The sequence below is a fragment of the Trachurus japonicus genome, chromosome 1 (genome assembly GCF_045865225.1).
Source record: "Trachurus japonicus isolate A0001 chromosome 1, Traja_1.0".
Taxonomy (NCBI): domain Eukaryota; kingdom Metazoa; phylum Chordata; class Actinopteri; order Carangiformes; family Carangidae; genus Trachurus; species Trachurus japonicus.
This window is the reverse complement of record NC_140907.1, coordinates 37,694,512-37,714,725: the sequence shown is the minus strand read 5'-3', so window position 1 is coordinate 37,714,725 and position 20,214 is coordinate 37,694,512. Positions and strand designations below refer to the sequence as shown.

Here is a 20,214-nt window from a genome sequence, read left to right as displayed (position 1 = left end):
AACACTGTTCCACACAGTAAAATGTAAGCAGTTAGTTGAGTCGCCATGGTAACTTCTGAGGGCAGGCTGCCAATCAATCAGATCATTAGGGAGAGAGGAGTTCTGTGGCTTTCTGCACATGTACACGCAGACAGAGAGACCGTCAGACACACACAAACACACACACACACACACACACAGGTTTTCAGCTCACATTCATCAACCTCTCAATTATTTTATACTTTTGATGTTAATCTCCAACAATTTATATTTTTCTCATGAATTTTCTATCTATCTATCTATCTATCTATCTATCTATCTATCTATCTATCTATCTATCTATCTATCTATCTATCTATCTATCTATCTATCTATCTATCTATCTATCTATCTATCTATCTATCTATCTATCTATCTATCTATCTATCTATCTATCTATCTATAAACCCTTTGTCTCTTTTTTTCTCTCTTTTTCTTTCTTTCTTTTACTCCTTCATTTTTTTTTTTGAACAATGTTTTTATTAATTTCCAATAAAAACATACAAAGCACATTGACATATGCCACACAAATTGCACAATGAGATGCAGGTGAACCTCGCTGCATACACATACATACAGAAAAGATAAACACACACACAAACATACATACATAAAATAATAACAATAATAAATAAAATAGAATAAGATAAAATAAAATAAAATTGTCACACACAGAATAGCTCTACAGATAAATATAATCTATTGTTGCTTGAGAAAGTCCATTAAGGGCGCCCACACTTCTTCAAATTCTTGTACTTTACCCCTGATTACATAAGATAGTTTTTCTAGTGTAACATACAATGCCATCTCTCTAATCCAAGATTGTGTAGATGATATTTCAGTGTCTCTCCAAGACAAAGCAACCATCCTCCTGGCCTGCAGGAGGCCAAAGTTGATCAGAGTCTTACACTTCGAGCTAACAGAAAAGCAATCTGGGTATATGCCTAAAATACAAAGTTTTGCTACACAGGGTACCTGAATACCTGTAATTTTACTTAGAGTGTGAACAACCATTTTCCAAAAAGTTACCAGTTTAGGACATTCCCATACACAATGAATTAAAGTACCTTTCTCAGTCAAACATTTCACGCAAGTATCTGGAGTGTCAGGGGACCATTTATTGAGTTTCTCTGGGGTTATGTATGTTCTCATTAACCATTTGTGTTGCAGCAGTTTCATGCGAGTATTAATGGTTTGTGTTTGAGCTTTCATACAAGCTGTCGCCCCACTCAGCTTCTTCAATATCTTCCTTAATATCTGAGCTCCATGCCCTCCTTCTGTCATGACTAGATTCCTCATCAAGTGAGACAAGTACTGTATATAGTATAGAGATTTGGCGTTTCCCATTCATGTGTTTTAACACAATGTCCTCAAGGCAGGACAGCGGCGGTTCTTGTGTATCCTGATGACACTTTGATGAAATGAAATGCTTCAATTGTAAGTATTTAAAAAAGTGTTTTTTTGGAATTAAATATTTCAAACAAAGATCGTTAAATGTTAGTAAAGTGCCCTGAACATACAAGTCTCCAATTTTTTGCACCCCCTTGTTGGCCCAAATTTGAAAACCACCATCTGCCCGGCCAGGAGTGAACTGTGCATTATTCCAAATAGGTGAAAATTGGGAGATGGGAGGTGTATCACCAATATGTCTATGAGCTTTAAACCATATATCAATAGAGTTCTTAAGGAAGGGATTTGTTGTTTTTTTCTTCAAAGTTTTAAAATCTGCTGAATATAAATATAGGCTTAGTGGCAGCTTAGATATTGATGCTTGTTCAATATGAACCCATGCTGGAGGAGAATGTGTGACAAAATAAAAACATAACACTACGCAGCTGAGCGGCCCAGTAATACCACTGTAAACTGGGCATCTGTAAACCACCCCTATCATATGGCAAGTAACAATAATCTGAGTCTTAATCTAGGTTTTCGATTGTTCCAGATAAACCTACAAAATGCATTATTAATTTCTTTAAAAAAAGATTTTGGCAGTGGCATTGGAAGTGATTGAAAACAAATACAAGAATTTCGGCAAGATAGTCATCTTGATTATATTGATCCGACCAACTCATTGATATTGGCATTGGTTGTCCATTTTTCAAGTAATTCTTGTACCTCTCTCATCAACGGGTCATAGTTTGCTTGAACGACTGTATTAATTTGGGGGGTAATCTTAATTCCAAGATAGGTGAAGCCTTCTCTCGCATTAAAAAAGGGTGTTGTTATGATTGGATTAGTTCTTTCATCTTTGTTCAGGAAAAGTATAGAAGGATTTTGTATTATTAATACTATATCCAGAAAACTGACCAAAATCTATTAATTAAATGTAATAATGTCCGGACACTGTTTGATAAATTTGACAAAAAAAGAATAACATCGTCTGCATATAACGATATCCTGTGTTCATGATCTCCGATTGTTATTCCTAACAAATTAGCTTCGGCTCTAACAGACATGGCTAAAGGCTCAATGGCTAAAATGAACAAAAGTGGGGAGAGAGGACAGCCCTGACGATGTTGACCTCTCTAGCGTTAACGGGCTTGATAAATTGTTATTCGTCATTATACGTGCTGTAGGGTTGGTATATAATAATTCTATCCATTTCATAAATTTTCCCCCAAGTCCATATCTTGGTAACAAATTGAACAAATAGTGCCACTCAATTCTATCAAACGCTTGTCTAGCATCTAGAGATAACAGTGCTGTATCCCTGGTATTATTTTTAGAGTGGATTATGTTGAGGACCCTTCTTATGTTATGAAATCCCTGACGAGTCTGTACAAACCCATTCTGATCACTATGTACCAAAAAAGGGATATGTGGATCTAGCCTTTTAGCAAGAATTTTACTCAATATTTTTGTGTCTACTCCCATAAGACTAATAGGCCTGTATGAAGAGCAGTCGGTCGGTATTTTCCCAGGTTTCAAAATAAGAACAATTGTAGCAAGTCTTAAAGTTGGTGGTAATGTACCATTATTAAATGACTCGTTAAACTTTTACTCCTTCATTTGTATTTTACATAACTTCTTTCTATCTTTCCCTCCCTATCCATCCATCCATCTACCTCTTTCTATCTATCATCCCCCTCTCTCTTTTTCTTCTTTCTTTCTTTCACCCCATTTCTTTTTACTTCTTTGTTTCTTTCTGTTTTTCTTTCTACTCCTTTTTTCTTTCTATGTTTCTACCCCATTTCTTTCTTTCTTTCTACTGCTCTCTGTATATCTCTCTCTTTCATTTATCCACCCCAATATCTTTCCTTCTTTCTTACTACTCCTCTGTCTCTTTCATTCATTCTCTATTCTCTTTATGTTCTATTATTCTGTTTTTCTTACCTTTTTCTTTCTCTATCTACCCTTCTCTCTGTGTCTTCTTTCTTTCTGTCCTTTTGTTCTTTCTTTCTTTCTCCATCCAGGGTCCGACGTTAAGGTTTTTTCGTACTTGCCCTGTCAGGCAAGTACTTTTCAAATCTACTTGCCCCATCTAAATTCTTACTTGCCCTGCCTAGGTTTTTTTTTTCTGGTTGTGTGGTGCATACTTTCGCTCATGACTTATATCTTACTAAAATCCTTCCTGTTGACTATACACAACACTACACAACACTTCTTTCTTCAGAAAGCAGTATTTATTATTATCTATAATTGCATTTAAATGGCAATCATTGCAGACATGTAAAATTAACTGCTATTTCACATTATTTGACCAGTAGCAGTTACACCCTCCATGCCCTATCTGAACAGGTGAGCCACCTGTTTAATGCCCGATCACAGTTGAAATCTTGAACTGAAAGGCCTTTTAATGGCTAAAAACATTAACCTGGACAACATTTTAACAGATAGCTGGCTCCTCCAATCAGATTTTATTCTTTTCATTGCATTCACATGCTGCAGTGGACAATTTAGCTTCAGTATTAATGCAGTATCTAAAAAATATATATATATTAGAAAAGACCAATTTAAAAAATAATTTTTAATATGAAAATGTTCATGTCCATCTATATGCTCTCAATACTTGGTTGGGGCTACTACTGGAAATAGCCTAGACTTTTCCATGTTACTCTAGTTTATTGAGTTGCCCCTGTAAAACTCAAGGATGTGGGACATTGAAACAACAGTGACAGGCAAACAGCCAATCACAGGGGTCTCAAACTCAATTTAGTTCAGGGGTAACAAACAGCACAATTTGATCTCAAGTAGGCCTAACCAGTAAAACAATAGCATGATAGCCTATACATATATATATATTTTTTTTTTTTCCTCTGTTTTAGTACATTATTAAGATGTTTACAGTTAATGAACTATCCTTTTACAAAACATATTATGAACCACCTGAAATTTCTTGATAAAAATATGTGCAATTAAAAATTTTCACACTTGCTGAGGGCCGGATTGGACCCACTGTTGGGCCGGTTTTGGCCCGCGGGCTGCATGTTTCACACCCCTGATTGAAGCGCCGTCTCCACGTGTGTTTATTGACAACAGGATTATAACCTAAAAAGGGCACGTTAGCTCGTCGGTATGGTAACTAAACGGTAACGGGTGACTGTTGCGTGCGTCTGCCCCGAGTCTGAAACAGCGGCAGCGTTAATGAAGCAGCGTCAGGCCGCTCACCGTCAGTGAAATGCTCGGTGAAATCGCCGATTAAATACGGCGAGCCGCGAGCGACGTACAGCCTATCTCACCTGGTAGAGCACCCGCTGCAGCGACCCAGCTCGATCCCACCTGACAGTCCCTTTGCTCCGCGTCAACCCCCCCCTCTCACTCTCTCCCTCTCCCCCCGTCTCTCTCCAGCTGTCCTTTCAAAATAAATGCATAAAAAGTCAGAAAATAAAAAAATAATAAAATCTGAGTCGGTGTCCGCGCAGGTTCTACCTGCCCGCCGGTAATTTTTACTTGCCCCGGGCAATCGGGCAACCGTTATTGTCGAACCCTGCCATCTACCCTTCCCATTTTCTTTCTTTCCTTCTGTCCTTTTCTTCTTTCTTTCTTTCTTCAGCTCATTCAGAATTGTTTCAACAATTTCTTCAGCTTATTCAGCATTGCTTTCAGCATTCACACCATTTCCATTCTTGGAAATGTTTTTTCTAGTTAGTGTGAATGCTGGAAGCATTCACACTATTGTTATTCAGTTCAGCCATTTTCTTTATACTTATTATTATTATTATTATTATTATTAGTGTGAATGCTGGAAGCATTCACACTATTGTTATTCAAATCTTTATACTTATTATTAGTGTGAATGCTGGAAGCATTCACACTATTGTTATTCGGTTCGGCCATTTTCTGCCTTTCTTCGTCATGTAACTAGTCCTTCATACTTTGTGCTATTTCAACAATTCAAATATCAAAATGTTCAGCCTTTTCGGGACAGGTGTGCTATGTCTTTTCTCTTTTCAACTATTCATACTTTTTTGCAATATTCAACTATTTCTGATTTTTTTTTCCCCATAGAGAATGCATTGGAACAGTCTTGAAACTCTTCAAATCTTCTTACTTCTTTCAGCCTTTAAAGCGTCCACATACTTTCAGCTAGAGACTTCATTCAAATCCTGAGCTGTAGACAAATTTCTAATGTATTCATCCTGTATTTACAACTTTTTCATAGCTTGTACCGTTTTTGAGATAAATCCTTTAAAAGCACATGAGGATTTCTGACAAATTTCACACTTTTCAATGAGTGTGTATGGGGTTGGGTCAGAGTGAGTGACATCATCGTTAGAGTGAGAGGGATCGAAAAAACATTCAGGATTTTTTCTGGATAAATTGCCAGCACGGCCACAAATTAAACTCTAGACACATGATTTCCTCACCGGTTTGTAGCCACACTTGTTGTGTCTCATTTAATGTGCTCAAAACAGCAGACACACTTACAGAATTGTCTCTATGAGCCTAATTGTCCAGCTAGACCCGCTCCAGTGGCTCATCCACTTCAATATAAAAGTAGGAGCTGATTTTTTTTAGAAAAGCAGAAATGCCCCCCTTTTCTACCTTGCGACCCTGAGAAAAGTTTTTGCCCTACAAACATTTAATGCACATCAATGTGCTCAGGAAGGTCTCCTTGCCCCAGTAGTCACATGGCCACATTCTGATAAGAGGTACGGTTCTCTTTTTCTGGGCTGTTTTCGGAAGCTGCACTGAGCTCAAATCTCTCTGTTCTGCTCTGCTCTGTGTGCAGTTGGTCCAGCTGTAGTGGCCAGCTCGTTATCAAAGTCTATAAATAGAACAAGTGCAGGTGCAGCCTGGCCGCTCGTTAAGATGTTTTTAAACACAGCCCCACACACACACATGATAAACCAGACTGACAGAGGATGTCCACGCACAAACACAGGTATCACACTCACACACAGACACACACAGACACTCACACACAGTCACACATGCACGCATACACAAACAAACAATTCCATTCCATTCTTCATTCTTCCATTCTTAGATAATAATTTAAAATATTTTTTAAATGCAGCCAGGGAGGTCTCTGGAGAAGGAGCTCAACTTTGTAACTTGCTGTTAAGTGCTTTTTAATTCATTTTAATTCACCAAAAAATAGTCACAGGTCACAAAAAAGTCCTCTTCTTGCTTGGTGTGGCTAATTTCTGCACTTTCCTTACTTTTTTTTTAAGCATCATTGAAAAATCTCACATTCATCAAAGTCTCAACATCTTTTGCACAACACCACTGTAGTGTAGGGGGTAGGGTGGCCGTTTGCCAACCCCAAGGTCACTGGTTCGAATCCAAGGGAAGAACTCTTGTTATGTTATGTTGAATTCTGCTCTCCTCCCCCGCCTTCAATTGGTTACAGGTGTTTGTTATGTCCTTGATTACTCATACCAGTTTGCAGCACATCATCACATTACAATGAATGACAAGAGTCTTGAAAGCAGTGTGCTCTCTGTAGCCGAGTGGCAGAGTGAAGGCTTTATGATCATAAGGTCATAGGTTCGATTCCTGCCTCAGGCATTTCACATCATTGCTTGAGTTTTGATTCCAATTATTCAGCTGTCATTGGACAGTCTTTGATTCCTCATAGTATAAAGCTCATTGTAACTCAGGTTCTCTGTGGCCGTATGGTTAGTGTGTTAGGTTACCACTCATGGAGTTGTGGGTTCAATTCCTTCCATGGACATGTTTCTTGTATGCCATTCCGCATGTCTTTGTCAATTTATTCTGCTAATTCAGCATGGTTCAGCATTGGGTTTCAGCATTCACACGCATGTTCCGTTAGGAAATGCTGTTTCTAGTTATTATTCTTACTTCTTCCACCCTTTTTCAGCAGTTTTCTGCTCCTTCATACTTTGTGCTATTTCAACAATTCATATATCAAAACGTGCAGCTTTCTCAGGACAATATTGCTATGACTTTTCTCTTTCATACTATTTATACTTTTTAAAATATTTAACTTTTTGTGCAATTTTTCTCTCATAGGAAATACATTGAAACAGTCTTCAAACTCTTCAAATCTTCTGCTTCATTCAGCCTCTAATAGCTTCAGCATACTTTCAGCTACAGACTTCATTCAACTTTTAAACTGTTCACAAACCTTTCAACTATTCAGCTATATCTCAGCTTATTGATATCTTCAACAGTTTCAGATATATGTATAGTTTTAAAATCATTAAAATTTCTGACAAAATTCAGATTTAACATGAAAGTCAATGGGACGGAATGTTCGGACGTTGGCAGTTGGTAGAGTGACAGAGGGTCTAAAAATCCTCTCACATTTTTCTCTCTATCCTGTCAGCACGGCCACAGATTACACTCTACACACATAATTTCGGCAACGGTTGTAGACAAGCTCATCCTTGATCTCTTCATGTGCTCAAAAAACCAGAGAGACTTACAGAATTTAAACTGGGAGCCTCCGAGTGCAGCCAGTTCCCTCTCTTCCTCTCATTGACTCCCATTCAAAAGTAGGCGCTGATTTTCTAAACGTCCCAAAGTTTCCAACCTGCGACCCAATCAACAATTTTTACTCTAGAAACACCAAAGTGACACGGACGCGTTCAGCAAGGTCTTATGGTTCGGAAAATGTAAACCTTTTGCTCGTACTAAGTACAGATTTGTTGTACATTAGATCTGTTTGAGGGTGTCACAGAGCAGTTAAAGCCTATGGTTAAAGCTGCCACCATGCTGTGGCATGGTCTGTCTGTCTGTCTGTCTGTCTCTCTCTCTCTCTCTCTCTCTCTCTCTCTCTCTCTCTCTATCTATCTATCTATCTATCTATCTATCTATCTATCTATCTATCTATCTATCTATCTATCTATCTATCTATCTATCTATCTATCTATCTCTTTGTCCGTCTGTCTGTCTGTCTGTCTGTCTGTCTATCTATCTCTCTCTCTTTCTCTCTCTCTGTGTCACCCTCTCTATTTGTCTCTCTCTCTTGTTCTCTCTGGGTCTGTCTGAAATGATATTATTCAATACTATATATTTCTAAATAATAATAATTATAATCCCTCCCTTCCTCCCTCTCTCTATCCTTCCCTCTCTCCCTCCCTTCCTCCCTCTCGCTGTCCTTCCCTCTCTCTCTTCTTTCTCCCTCCTTCCCTCTCTCCCTCCCTTCCTCCCTCTCTCTATCCTTCCCTCTCTCCTTCCCTTCCTCCCTCTCTCTATCCTTCCCTCTCTCTCTTCTGTCTCCCTCCTTCCCTCTCTCCCTCCCTTCCTCCCTCTCTCTATCCTTCCCTCTCTCCCTCCCTTCTTCCCTCTCTCTTTCCTTCCCTCTCTCTCTTCTGTCTCCCTCCCTCTATCCTTCCCTCCCTCTCTCTATCCTTCCCTCTCCTTCTCTCTCTCTCTTCTCCCTCCCTCCCTCTCTCCTTCTCTCTATATCTATCTATCTGTCTGTTTGTCTATTTATCTATCTGTCTGTCTATCTATCTACCTGTGTGTGTGTTTCACTCTGTCTCTCTTTCTCCCTCTGTCACCCTCTCTATCTGTCTCTCTCTCTCTCTTTGTCCATCTATCTATCTATCTATCTATCTATCTATCTATCTATCTATCTATCTATCTATCTATCTATCTATCTATCTATCTATCTATCTATCTATCTATCTATCTATCTAATTATACTTCTTCCGCTCTTTTTCAGGATCTAACTCCTCCTTCATACTTTGTGCTATTTCAACAATTCATATATTCACACACATTCTCTCTCAGTCTGTCAGTGTCACACACACACATCCAACACACACACACCACACACACACACACACTTTTCCTACAGTTGTCTGACTGTTTTGTATGTACCTCTCTATCTTCCTGTTGTAGTTAATGGACTCGTTGCTGTTAATTTTGTTCTTTAGCTATTTAAACTGAAAATACACATTTCCCCATTTTGGTCATATTGAACACATTGTTTTACACGTATCCTAAACTACTGAGGCTCTTCTCAACCATTTCACACCATTAAACCCGCTGTTTACATGTTCTACTCCTCAGCTAATGCTCGATCTATATTCTTCAACAATGTTCTTCTGCTGTCAGTTTACAATGTATTTCAGTAGGCATTAACTTTTTTCCTAATTCAGGAATTTTTTCAAACTCTTCTTTGACAATTCAAGTAATTTCCAGCCATTTCATACAAAGTCTCACATCTTCTACTTTTAAATATATTCTCAGCCATTGCTTCGGCTATGTTAGTGCTGGTTCATCAGTTGTCCTTCCTGTCAGGTTAGCTGCAGATTTCAACTATTTAACCATTACATTTAAACATGCAGAATTTCAATGTTTTCTTCTCCCTTTAGCATTTCTACGGCTTTTTACCTTTAAAAAGGCATTCATCTCACACTACAAGTTATATGTTTCAGCTTTTTCCCTCCTAGGGATGAATAAAGTATTCCTCTACTCTCTACTCTACTCTACTCTACTCTAGCATTAGTCTTTTCAACATTGCTTTAGCAGTTTCGTCAACTAATTTAGCATTGATTCAACAATTTCTTCAGCTCATTCAGCATTGCTTCAGCAACAGCGTTCAGCTGCTTTCAGCATTCACACGCATTTTCTGCAGGAAATGCTATCTTTTTCTAGTTATTAGTGTGAATGCTGGAAGCATTCACACTATTGTTATTCAGTTCGGCCATTTTCTTTATACTTATTAGGGCCACGGGCAATCGCCCCGGGCACTGGTCCCAACAGCTATGAAATAGCTGCAGGGACCAGTGCCCGGGCGAAGCCCGGGCACTACTGTTATTGTGTGGATTTTTTCTTATTATTCTCCTTCATCTTCCGGACGCTTTTTCGGTTCGCTACTAGTCCTGCAACTCGAAGAGTTGCAGGCCAAATTATATATCAAAACGTGCGTCTTGATCGGGATCGGTGTGCTATTACTTTTCTCAACAGTTTACGAATTTTTCGCGACGTAGTCGCGAAAAACTGCGCAAAAATTTTGCATGTAAGTCAATGGGACGGGCGAAAAAAAAAGAGCGAAAAAGACCAATCATTGGAGTTTAACAAAAGTCTACTGCTCAGGCATACTTTCACCTAGAGACTCCATTTAAACTTTAAACAGTAGACACAAGTCTTGTGTATTGTCGCATTACTCCACGTTTTGATACGTCATATAGTTTTTGATCAATCCCTGATCAATGACCATGATCATTTTTGGAGAGATTATGAGTTTATAATGGGTGTGTATTGCATAGAATGTTCGTGTCAGAGTGCGTGACATCATCGGTTAGAGTGGGAGAGAGTGAAGAAACATTCTGTATTTTTTCTTGATAAACTGTGAGCACGGCCACAATTTACACTCTACAGACATAATTTTTTCAGAATTTGTAAGACAAACTTGTTATCTCTCATGTCATGTGCTCAAAATATCAGAGAGACTTACAGAACTTACAGAATCAGCCTCTGAGTGCGGCCACGTCTGTCTCTGCTCCTCATTGAGTCCAATACAAATATTTTCTGAGAGGAGCAGAACGGCCTGATGTTTTAAAACTGCCAGCGTCGCCAAAATATTTACTGTAGAAACACCAAATCGTACCGAAATTTTCAGTAAGTCCTTAGAGCAACGTTGATCTGTGTTTTGTTCTGATAGGAGTTACCGTTTTGTCATGCTAAGCCTAATTGTGAGACCGGTTTAGAGGCAGAAAATGGCTCTATTTCTCCACGTTTCTGTCTGTCTCAGCCTGCGGGGGCCCCTATCGCCGTGGTAACCTCTTTGATCCTCAGGCCAGGGCTCGTTAACTTCATAAACAATCCACCTGGCGCTCGTTTAAATGTTTATAAACACAGACACAGCTAAATCAGACTGACACAGGATGCAGCTACTAACTAACTATGTGTCAAGTCAGTCACACACACACACACAGACTCTAGAGCCAGCTTCATGTGATTACAGTCACACACACACACACACACACACACACACACAGACTCTCGAGCCAGCTTCATGTGATTACAGTCACACACACACACACAAACACACACACACACACCTTCATGTGATTAAAACACAGTTAACGTGCAACAGAATTTAAACTTAAACCATGATTTAATCTGGTTTTAAAGTTAAACCTTGTTGGTGTCACACACACACACACACACACACACAGACACACACACACACACACACACACACACACACACAGTTAACCTAATGTGGTTACAGCTCCTCCATATCAGTGCTTATAGAAAGATGATCATGTGTCTGTCTGATCAGCTCTGTCTTGACCTTAAGATCGTGGGTTTGATTCCCATGTTGACAGAGATGGCACAACCCGCAGTAGCTCCCGTGGCCCATTCAAAATTTCCCGAGAGGAAATTTTCTAGTTATTATTATTATTCTTACTACTTTCACCCTTTTTCAGACATCTTCTACTCCTTCATACTTTGTGCTATTTTAACCATTCATATATCAAAACGTGTGGCTTTTTCAGGACAAGGGTGCTATGACTTTTCTCTTTTATACTATTTATACTTTTTAAAATATTTAACTTTTTTTGCAAATTTTTTTCCATAGGAATGCATTGAAAACGTCTTCAAACTTTTAAAATCTTCTTACTTCTTTGAACCTCTAAAACTTCAGCATACTTTCTCCCACAGACTCCATTTGTCTTTTAAATTGTAGACAAACTTTTAATCTATTCACATATTACTCAGCTTATTGATATCTTCAACAGTTTTTAGGTATTTGGCCGTTTTAAAATCATTAAAATTTTCGACAAAACCCAACTTTATAATGGTTGTGTATTGCGCTTAACGAGCAGGGCTTAGAGTGAGTGACATCATCGTTAGAGTGAGAGGGATTGAAAAAACATTCAGGATTTTTTCTGGATAAATTGCCAGCACGGCCACAAATTAAACTCTAGACACATGATTTCCTCACCGGTTTGTAGCCACACTTGTCGTGTCTCATTTAATGTGTTCAAAACAGCAGACAGACTTACAGAATTGTCTCAATGAGCCTAATTGTGCAGCTAGACCCGCTCCAGTGGCTCATCCACTTCAATATAAAAGTAGGAGCTGATTTTTTTAGAAAAGCAGAAATGCCCCCCTTTTCTACCTTGCGACCCTGAGAAAAGTTTTTGCCCTACAAACATTTAATGCACATCAATGTGCTCAGGAAGGTCTCCTCTCCCAGTAGTCATGGCCACATTCTGATAAGAGTTACGGTTCTCTTTTTATGGGCTGTTTTGGGAAGCTGCACAGAGCTCAAATCTCTCTGCTCTGCTCTGCTCTGTGTGCAGTTGGTCCAGCTGTAGCGGCCAGCTCGTTATCATGTCTATTAATAGAACAAGTGCAGGTGCAGCCTGGCCGCTCGTTAAGATGTTTTTAAACACAGCCCCACACAGACACATGATAAACCAGACTGACAGAGGATGTCCACGCACAAACACAGGCATCACACTCAGACAGACAGACACACACAGACACTCACACACAGTCACACATGCACAAACAGACAAACACACAAACACACAAACACAACACTGTTCCACACAGTAAAATGTAAGCATGGTCGTCGCCATGGTAAACTTCTGAGGGCAGGCTGCCACACAGGTGTAATCAATCAGATCATTAGGGAGAGAGGAGTTTTGTGGCACTTATCAACAGTTTTACTTTCTGCACATTTACACGCAGACAGAGAGACCGTCAGACTCACACACCCAGACACACACACACACACACCCAGACACACACACACACACACACACACACACACACACACACACACACACACACACACACACACACACACACACACACACACACACAGGTTTTCAGCTCAAATTCATCAGGCTCTCAATTATTTTATACTTTTGATGTAAACATCTCCAACAATTTATATTTTTCTCATGAATTTAAGTTCAGACGTTTAGTCTTTCCAACTCTATTAACTCATTGAGTGCCGCGCTCCTTTCCAAAGTTTTAGTCAAGTGTACCGGCAAATTAGACCATATTTGACTTTTTATTTTAGAGCCATAGTGTATTCTATATTATTGCCACCAACACATACTGTAGCTCATTTGAAAGGTTTAACTTTATCCTTCAAATGGCCACAAACCGTTTGTTTCTACGTGCCTCCGTTCCTGAGAAAAGTCAAGCTAAACATGGCTGGGTTTCACCAAAATCCCTCCTTTTTTTCTAGAAAAGGAGATAGAGCGTCTTTTATGAAAGCTGCGCTGTTTGTGTCTGTCGCTCTTCTGACACTCGCATTTCTGGATCAAAGGGCTCGTATAAGATAAATATACACAACAATTGTTGTTCTATTCACAAAACCACCATCGGGGGCGGGGGGGCGCCACTAAACAGCAATAACACAGACGCACCGTGCCGTGTCACAGCCTCTCGCCGCGGAACGTGAGGCTCTGCCGGCCACAGCGGCTCGCGAACACCGGTCCCGCCGGTGGTCGCGGTCCGTCTGTGGTACGGGTCGGTGCCGGCGGTCTGCTTTGGTCCAGAGACCATCAGATTTTACCGCGGGAGGACTTTGGGGAGGACACGGTGTTGCTCCAGATGAAGACCGGGCGGGACTGTCGGCTGAGAGCTTCCTGGTTCAGCTCCGAGCTGCTGGAGCCTCGCGGGTGAGAGCGGAGCAGCAGCGGAGCAGCTGCACTGCATCTGCATGCAGAACTCCGTTTGCAGAAGCTGAGTTATGATAAAAACTTCCAGTTCATGAGCTGTCATGTGACTTTGATCGTCATCTATTTCAGTTCTCCTCGTCGTAGAGTCCCCAAATTTACATATAATGTGTATTAAAGTGTCTATTTTCATAATTTAAAAAAAAAGCAAAAAACGAAAAATTTCGTTTTTGGCACTCAACGCATGGGAACGAAAAACGAGAAATTACGTGGTTGGCACTCAATGAGTTAATAGTAGTACAATTACAGGTGGAGCCTGGGACATAGGATGCAGCTTTTAACATGTGTCCTATCTATCTATCTATCTATCTATCTATCTATCTATCTATCTATCTATCTATCTATCTATCTATCTATCTATCTATCTATCTATCTATCTATCTATCTATCTATCTATCTATCTATCTATCTATCTATACATACCCCTCCCTATTTTTTAACCCCTCTGATCGATCTATCTATCTATCTATCTATCTATCTATCTATCTATCTATCTATCTATCTATAAACCCTTTGTCTCTCTTTTTCTTTCTTTCTTTTACTCCTTCATTTGTATTTTACATAACTTCTTTCTATCTTTCCCTCCCTATCCATCCATCCATCTACCTCTTTCTATCTATCATCCCCCTCTCTCTTTTTCTTCTTTCTTTCTTTCTTTCTTTCTTTCTTTTTACTTCTTTGTTTCTTTCTGTTTTTCTTTCTACTCCTTTTCTCTTTCTATGTTTCTACCCCATTTCTTTCTTTCTTTCTACTGCTCTCTGTATATCTCTCTCTTTCATTTATCCACCCCAATATCTTTCCTTCTTTCTTACTACTCCTCTGTCTCTTTCATTCATTCTCTATTCTCTTTATGTTCTATTATTCTGCTTTTCTTACCTTTTTCTTTCTCTATCTACCCTTCTCTCTGTGTCTTCTTTCTTTCTGTCCTTTTGTTCTTTCTTTCTTTCTCCATCTACCCTTCCCATTTTCTTTCTTTCCTTCTGTCCTTTTCTTCTTTCTTTCTTTCTTTCTTCAGCTCATTCAGCTTTGTTTCAACAATTTCTTCAGCTCATTCAGCATTGCTTCCAGCATTCACACCATTTCCATTCTTGGAAATGTTTTTTCTAGTTATTATTAGTGTGAATGCTGGAAGCATTCACACTATTGTTATTCGGTTCGGCCATTTTCTGCCTTTCTTCATCATGTAACTAGTCCTTCATACTTTGTGCTATTTCAACAATTCAAATATCAAAATGTTCAGCCTTTTCGGGACAGGTGTGCTATGTCTTTTCTCTTTTCAACTATTCATACTTTTTGCAATATTCAACTATTTCTGATTTCTTTTTCCCCATAGAGAATGCATTGGAACAGTCTTGAAACTCTTCAAATCTTCTTACTTCTTTCAGCCTTTAAAGCGTCCACATACTTTCAGCTAGAGACTTCATTCAAATTCTGAGCTGTAGACAAACTTCTAATGTATTCATCCTGTATTTACAACTTTTTCATAGCTTGTACCGTTTTTGAGATAAATCCTTTAAAAGCACATGAGGATTTCTGACAAATTTCACACTTTTCAATGAGTGTGTATGGGGTTGGGTCAGAGTGAGTGACATCATCGTTAGAGTGAGAGGGATCGAAAAAACATTCAGGATTTTTTCTGGATAAATTGCCAGCACGGCCACAAATTAAACTCTAGACACATGATTTCCTCACCGGTTTGTAGCCACACTTGTTGTGTCTCATTTAATGTGTTCAAAACAGCAGACAGACTTACAGAATTGTCTCTATGAGCCTAATTGTCCAGCTAGACCCGCTCCAGTGGCTCATCCACTTCAATAGAAAAGTAGGAGCTGATTTTTTTAGAAAAGCAGAAATGCCCCCCTTTTCTACCTTGCGACCCTGAGAAAAGTTTTTGCCCTACAAACATTTAATGCACATTGCCTCGCTCAGGAAGGTCTGCTTGCCCAGATGGTCAGATGGCCACATTCTGATAAGAGTTACGGTTCTCTTTTTCTGGGCTGTTTTGGGAAGCTGCTCAGAGCACAAATCTCTCTGCTCTGCTCTGCTCTGTGTGCAGTTGGTCCAGCTGTAGCGGCCAGCTCGTTATCAAAGTCTAGAACAGTGCAGGTGCAGCCTGGCCGCTCGTTAAGATGTTTTTAAACACAGCCCCACACAGACACATGATAAACCAGACTGACAGAGGATGTCCACGCACAAACACAGGCATCACACTCACACAGACAGACACACACAGACACTCACACACAGTCACACACACACACATACACAAACAGACAAACACACAAACACAACACTGCTCCACACAGTAAAATGTAAGCATGGTAGTCGCCATGGTAACTTCTGAGGGCAGGCTGCCAATCAATCAGATCATTAGGGAGAGAGGAGTTCTGTGGCGCTTATCAACAGTTTTACTTTCTGCACATGTACACGCAGACAGAGAGACCGTCAGACTCACACACCCAGACACACACACAGGTTTTCAGCTCAAATTCATCAGGCTCTCAATTATTTTATACTTTTGACAAACATCTCCAACAATTAATTTTTTTCTCATGAATTGAAGTTCAGATGTTTAGTCTTTCCAACTCTATTAATAGTAGTACAATTACAGGTGGAGCCTGGGACATAGGATGCAGCTTTTAACATGTGTCCTATCTATCTATCTATCTATCTATCTATCTATCTATCTATCTATCTATCTATCTATCTATCTATCTATCTATCTATCTATCTATCTATCTATCTATCTATCTATCTATCTATCTATCTATCTATCTATCTATCTATCTATCTATCTATATATCCCCCTCCCTATTTTTAACCCCTCTGTCTCCTTTTTTTCTTTCTTTCTTTCTTCTACTCCTTCATTTGTATTTTACGTAACTTTTTCTATCCTTCCCTCTCTATCCATCCATCCATCCATCCATCTACCTCTTTCTATCTATCATCCCCCTCTCTCTTTTTCTTTCTTTCTTTCTTTCTTTCTTTCTTTCTTTCTTTCTTTCTTTCTTTCTTTCTTTCTTTCTTTCTTTCCTTCTTTCTTTCACTCACTCCATTTCTGTCTTTTTACTTCTTTGTTTGTTTGATTGTTTCTTTCTTTCTTTCTATTCCTTTTCTCTTCCTTTGTTTTTACTCCATTTCTTTCTTTCTTTCTTTCTTTCACTCCATTTCTGTTTGTTTACTTCTTTGTTTGTTTGATTCTTTCTTTCTTTCTTTCTACTCCTTTTCTCTTCCTTTGTTTTTACTCCATTTCTTTCTTTCTTTCTTTCTTTCTTTCACTCCATTTCTGTCTTTTTACTTCTTTGTTTGTTTGATTCTTTCTTTCTTTCTTTCTTTCTTTCTTTCTTTCTTTCTTTCTTTCTTTCTTTCTTTCTTTCTTTCAACAATTTCTTCAGCTCATTCAGCATTGCTTCCAGCATTCACACCATTTCCATTCTTGGAAATGTTTTTTCTAGTTCTTACTACTTTCACCCTTTTTCAGACATCTTCTACTCCTCCATACTTTGTGCTATTTCAACCATTCATATATCAAAACGTGCGGCTTTTTCAGGACAAGGGTGCTATGACTTTTCTCTTTTATACTATTTATACTTTTTAAAATATTTAACTTTTTCTGCAAATTTTTTCCCATAGGAATGTATTGAAAACGTCTTCAAACTTTTAAAATCTTCTTACTTCTTTGAACCTCTAAAACTTCAGCATACTTTCTCCCACAGACTCCATTTGTCTTTTAAATTGTAGACAAACTTTTAATCTATTCCCGTATGACTCATCTTATTGATATCTTCAACAGTTTTAGATTGTTGGCTGTTTTAAAATCATTAAAATTTTTCACAAAATCCAGCTTTATAATGGTTGTGTATTGCGCTTAACGAGCAGGGCTTAGAGTGAGTGACATCATCGTTAGAGTGAGAGGGATCGAAAAAACATTCAGGATTTTTTCTGGATAAATTGCCAGCACGGCCACAAATTAAACTCTAGACACATGATTTCCTCACCGGTTTGTAGCCACACTTGTCGTGTCTCATTTAATGTGCTCAAAACAGCAGACAGACTTACAGAATTGTCTCAGTGAGCCTAATTGTCCAGCTAGACCCGCTCCAGTGGCTCATCCACTTCAATATAAAAGTAGGAGCTGAATTTTTTAGAAAAACAGAAATGCCCCCCTTTTCTACCTTGCGACCCTGAGAAAAGTTTTTGCCCTACAAACATTTAATGCACATCAATGTGCTCAGGAAGGTCTCCTCTCCCAGTAGTCATGGCCACATTCTGATAAGAGTTACGGTTCTCTTTTACTGGGCTGTTTTGGGAAGCTGCACAGAGCTCAAATCTCTCTGCTCTGCTCTGCGTGCAGTTGGTCCAGCTGTAGCGGCCAGCTCGTTATCAAAGTCTATAGTGCAGGTGCAGCCTGGCCGCTCGTTAAGATGTTTTTAAACACAGCCCCACACAGACACATGATAAACCAGACTGACAGAGGATGTCCACGCACAAACACAGGCATCACACTCACACTCACACAGACAGACACACACACACAGACACTCACACACAGTCACACATGCACAAACAGACAAACACACAAACACAACGCTGTTCCACACAGTAAAATGTAAGCAGTTAAAAGTCGCCATGGTAACTTCTGAGGGCATACTGCCACACAGGTGTAATCAATCAGATCATTAGGGAGAGAGGAGTTCTGTGGCGCTTATCAACAGTTTTACTTTCTGCACATGTACACACAGACAGAGAGACCGCCAGACTCACACACCCAGACACACACACAGGTTTTCAGCTCAAATTCATCAGCCTCTCAATTATTTTATACTTTTGATGTAAACATCTCCAACAATTTATATTTTTCTCATGAATTTAAGTTCAGACGTTTAGTCTTTCCAACTCTATTAATAGTAGTACAATTACAGGTGGAGCCTGGGACATAGGATGCAGCTTTTAACATGTGTCCTATCTATCTATCTATCTATCTATCTATCTATCTATCTATCTATCTATCTATCTATCTATCTATCTATCTATCTATCTATCTATCTATCTATCTATCTATCTATCTATCTATCTATCTATCTATACCCCTCCCTATTTTTTAACCCCTCTGTCTCCTTTCTTTCTTTCTTTCTTTCTTTCTTTCTTTCTTTCTTTCTTTCTTTCTTTCTTTCTTTCTTTCTTTCTTTCTTTCTTCCTTCTACTCCTTCATTTGTATTTTACGTAACTTTTTCTATCCTTCCCTCTCTATCCATCCATCCATCCATCCATCTACCTCTTTCTATCTATCATCCCCCTCTCTCTTTTTCTTCTTTCTTTCTTTCTTTCTTTCACTCCATTTCTGTCTTTTTACTTCTTTGTTTGTTTGTTTGTTTCTTTCTATTCCTTTTCTCTTCCTTTGTTTTTACTCCATTTCTTTCTTTCTTTCTTTCTTTCACTCCATTTCTGTCTTTTTACCTCTTTGTTTGTTTGGTTGTTTCTTTCTTTCTTTCTACTCCTTTTCTCTTCCTTTGTTTTTACTCCATTTCTTTCTTTCTTTCTTTCTTTCTTTCTTTCTTTCTTTCTTTCTTTCTTTCTTTCTTTCTTTCTTTCTTTCTTTCTTTCACTCCATTTCTGTCTTTTTACTTCTTTGTTTGTTTGATTCTTTCTTTCTTTCTTTCTTTCTTTCTGTCCTTTTCTTTTTTCTCTCTTGTTTCAATCCTTCTTTCTTTCTTTCAACAATTTCTTCAGCTCATTCAGCATTGCTTACAGCATTCACACCATTTCCATTCTTGGAAATGTTTTTTCTAGTTAGTGTGAATGCTGGAAGCATTCACACTATTGTTATTCAGTTCGGCCATTTTCTTTATACTTATTATTATTATTATTATTATTATTATTCTTACTACTTTCACCCTTTTTCAGACATCTTCTACTCCTTCATACTTTGTGCTATTTCAACCATTCATATATCAAAACGTGTGGCTTTTTCAGGACAAGGGTGCTATGACTTTTCTCTTTTATACTATTTATACTTTTTAAAATATTTAACTTTTTCTGCAAATTTTTTCCCATAGGAATGCATTGAAAACGTCTTCAAACTTTTAAAATCTTCTTACTTCTTTGAACCTCTAAAACGTCAGCA

General features: G+C 38.7%; 1 protein-coding gene across 1 annotated transcript in view; it reads left to right on the top strand.

The window, feature by feature from the left end:
• LOC146992524 (uncharacterized) overlaps nucleotides 1-20,214 on the top strand; it is a 123,582-nt gene that overhangs the window by 7,640 nt on the left and 95,728 nt on the right. The window lies entirely within an intron of this gene.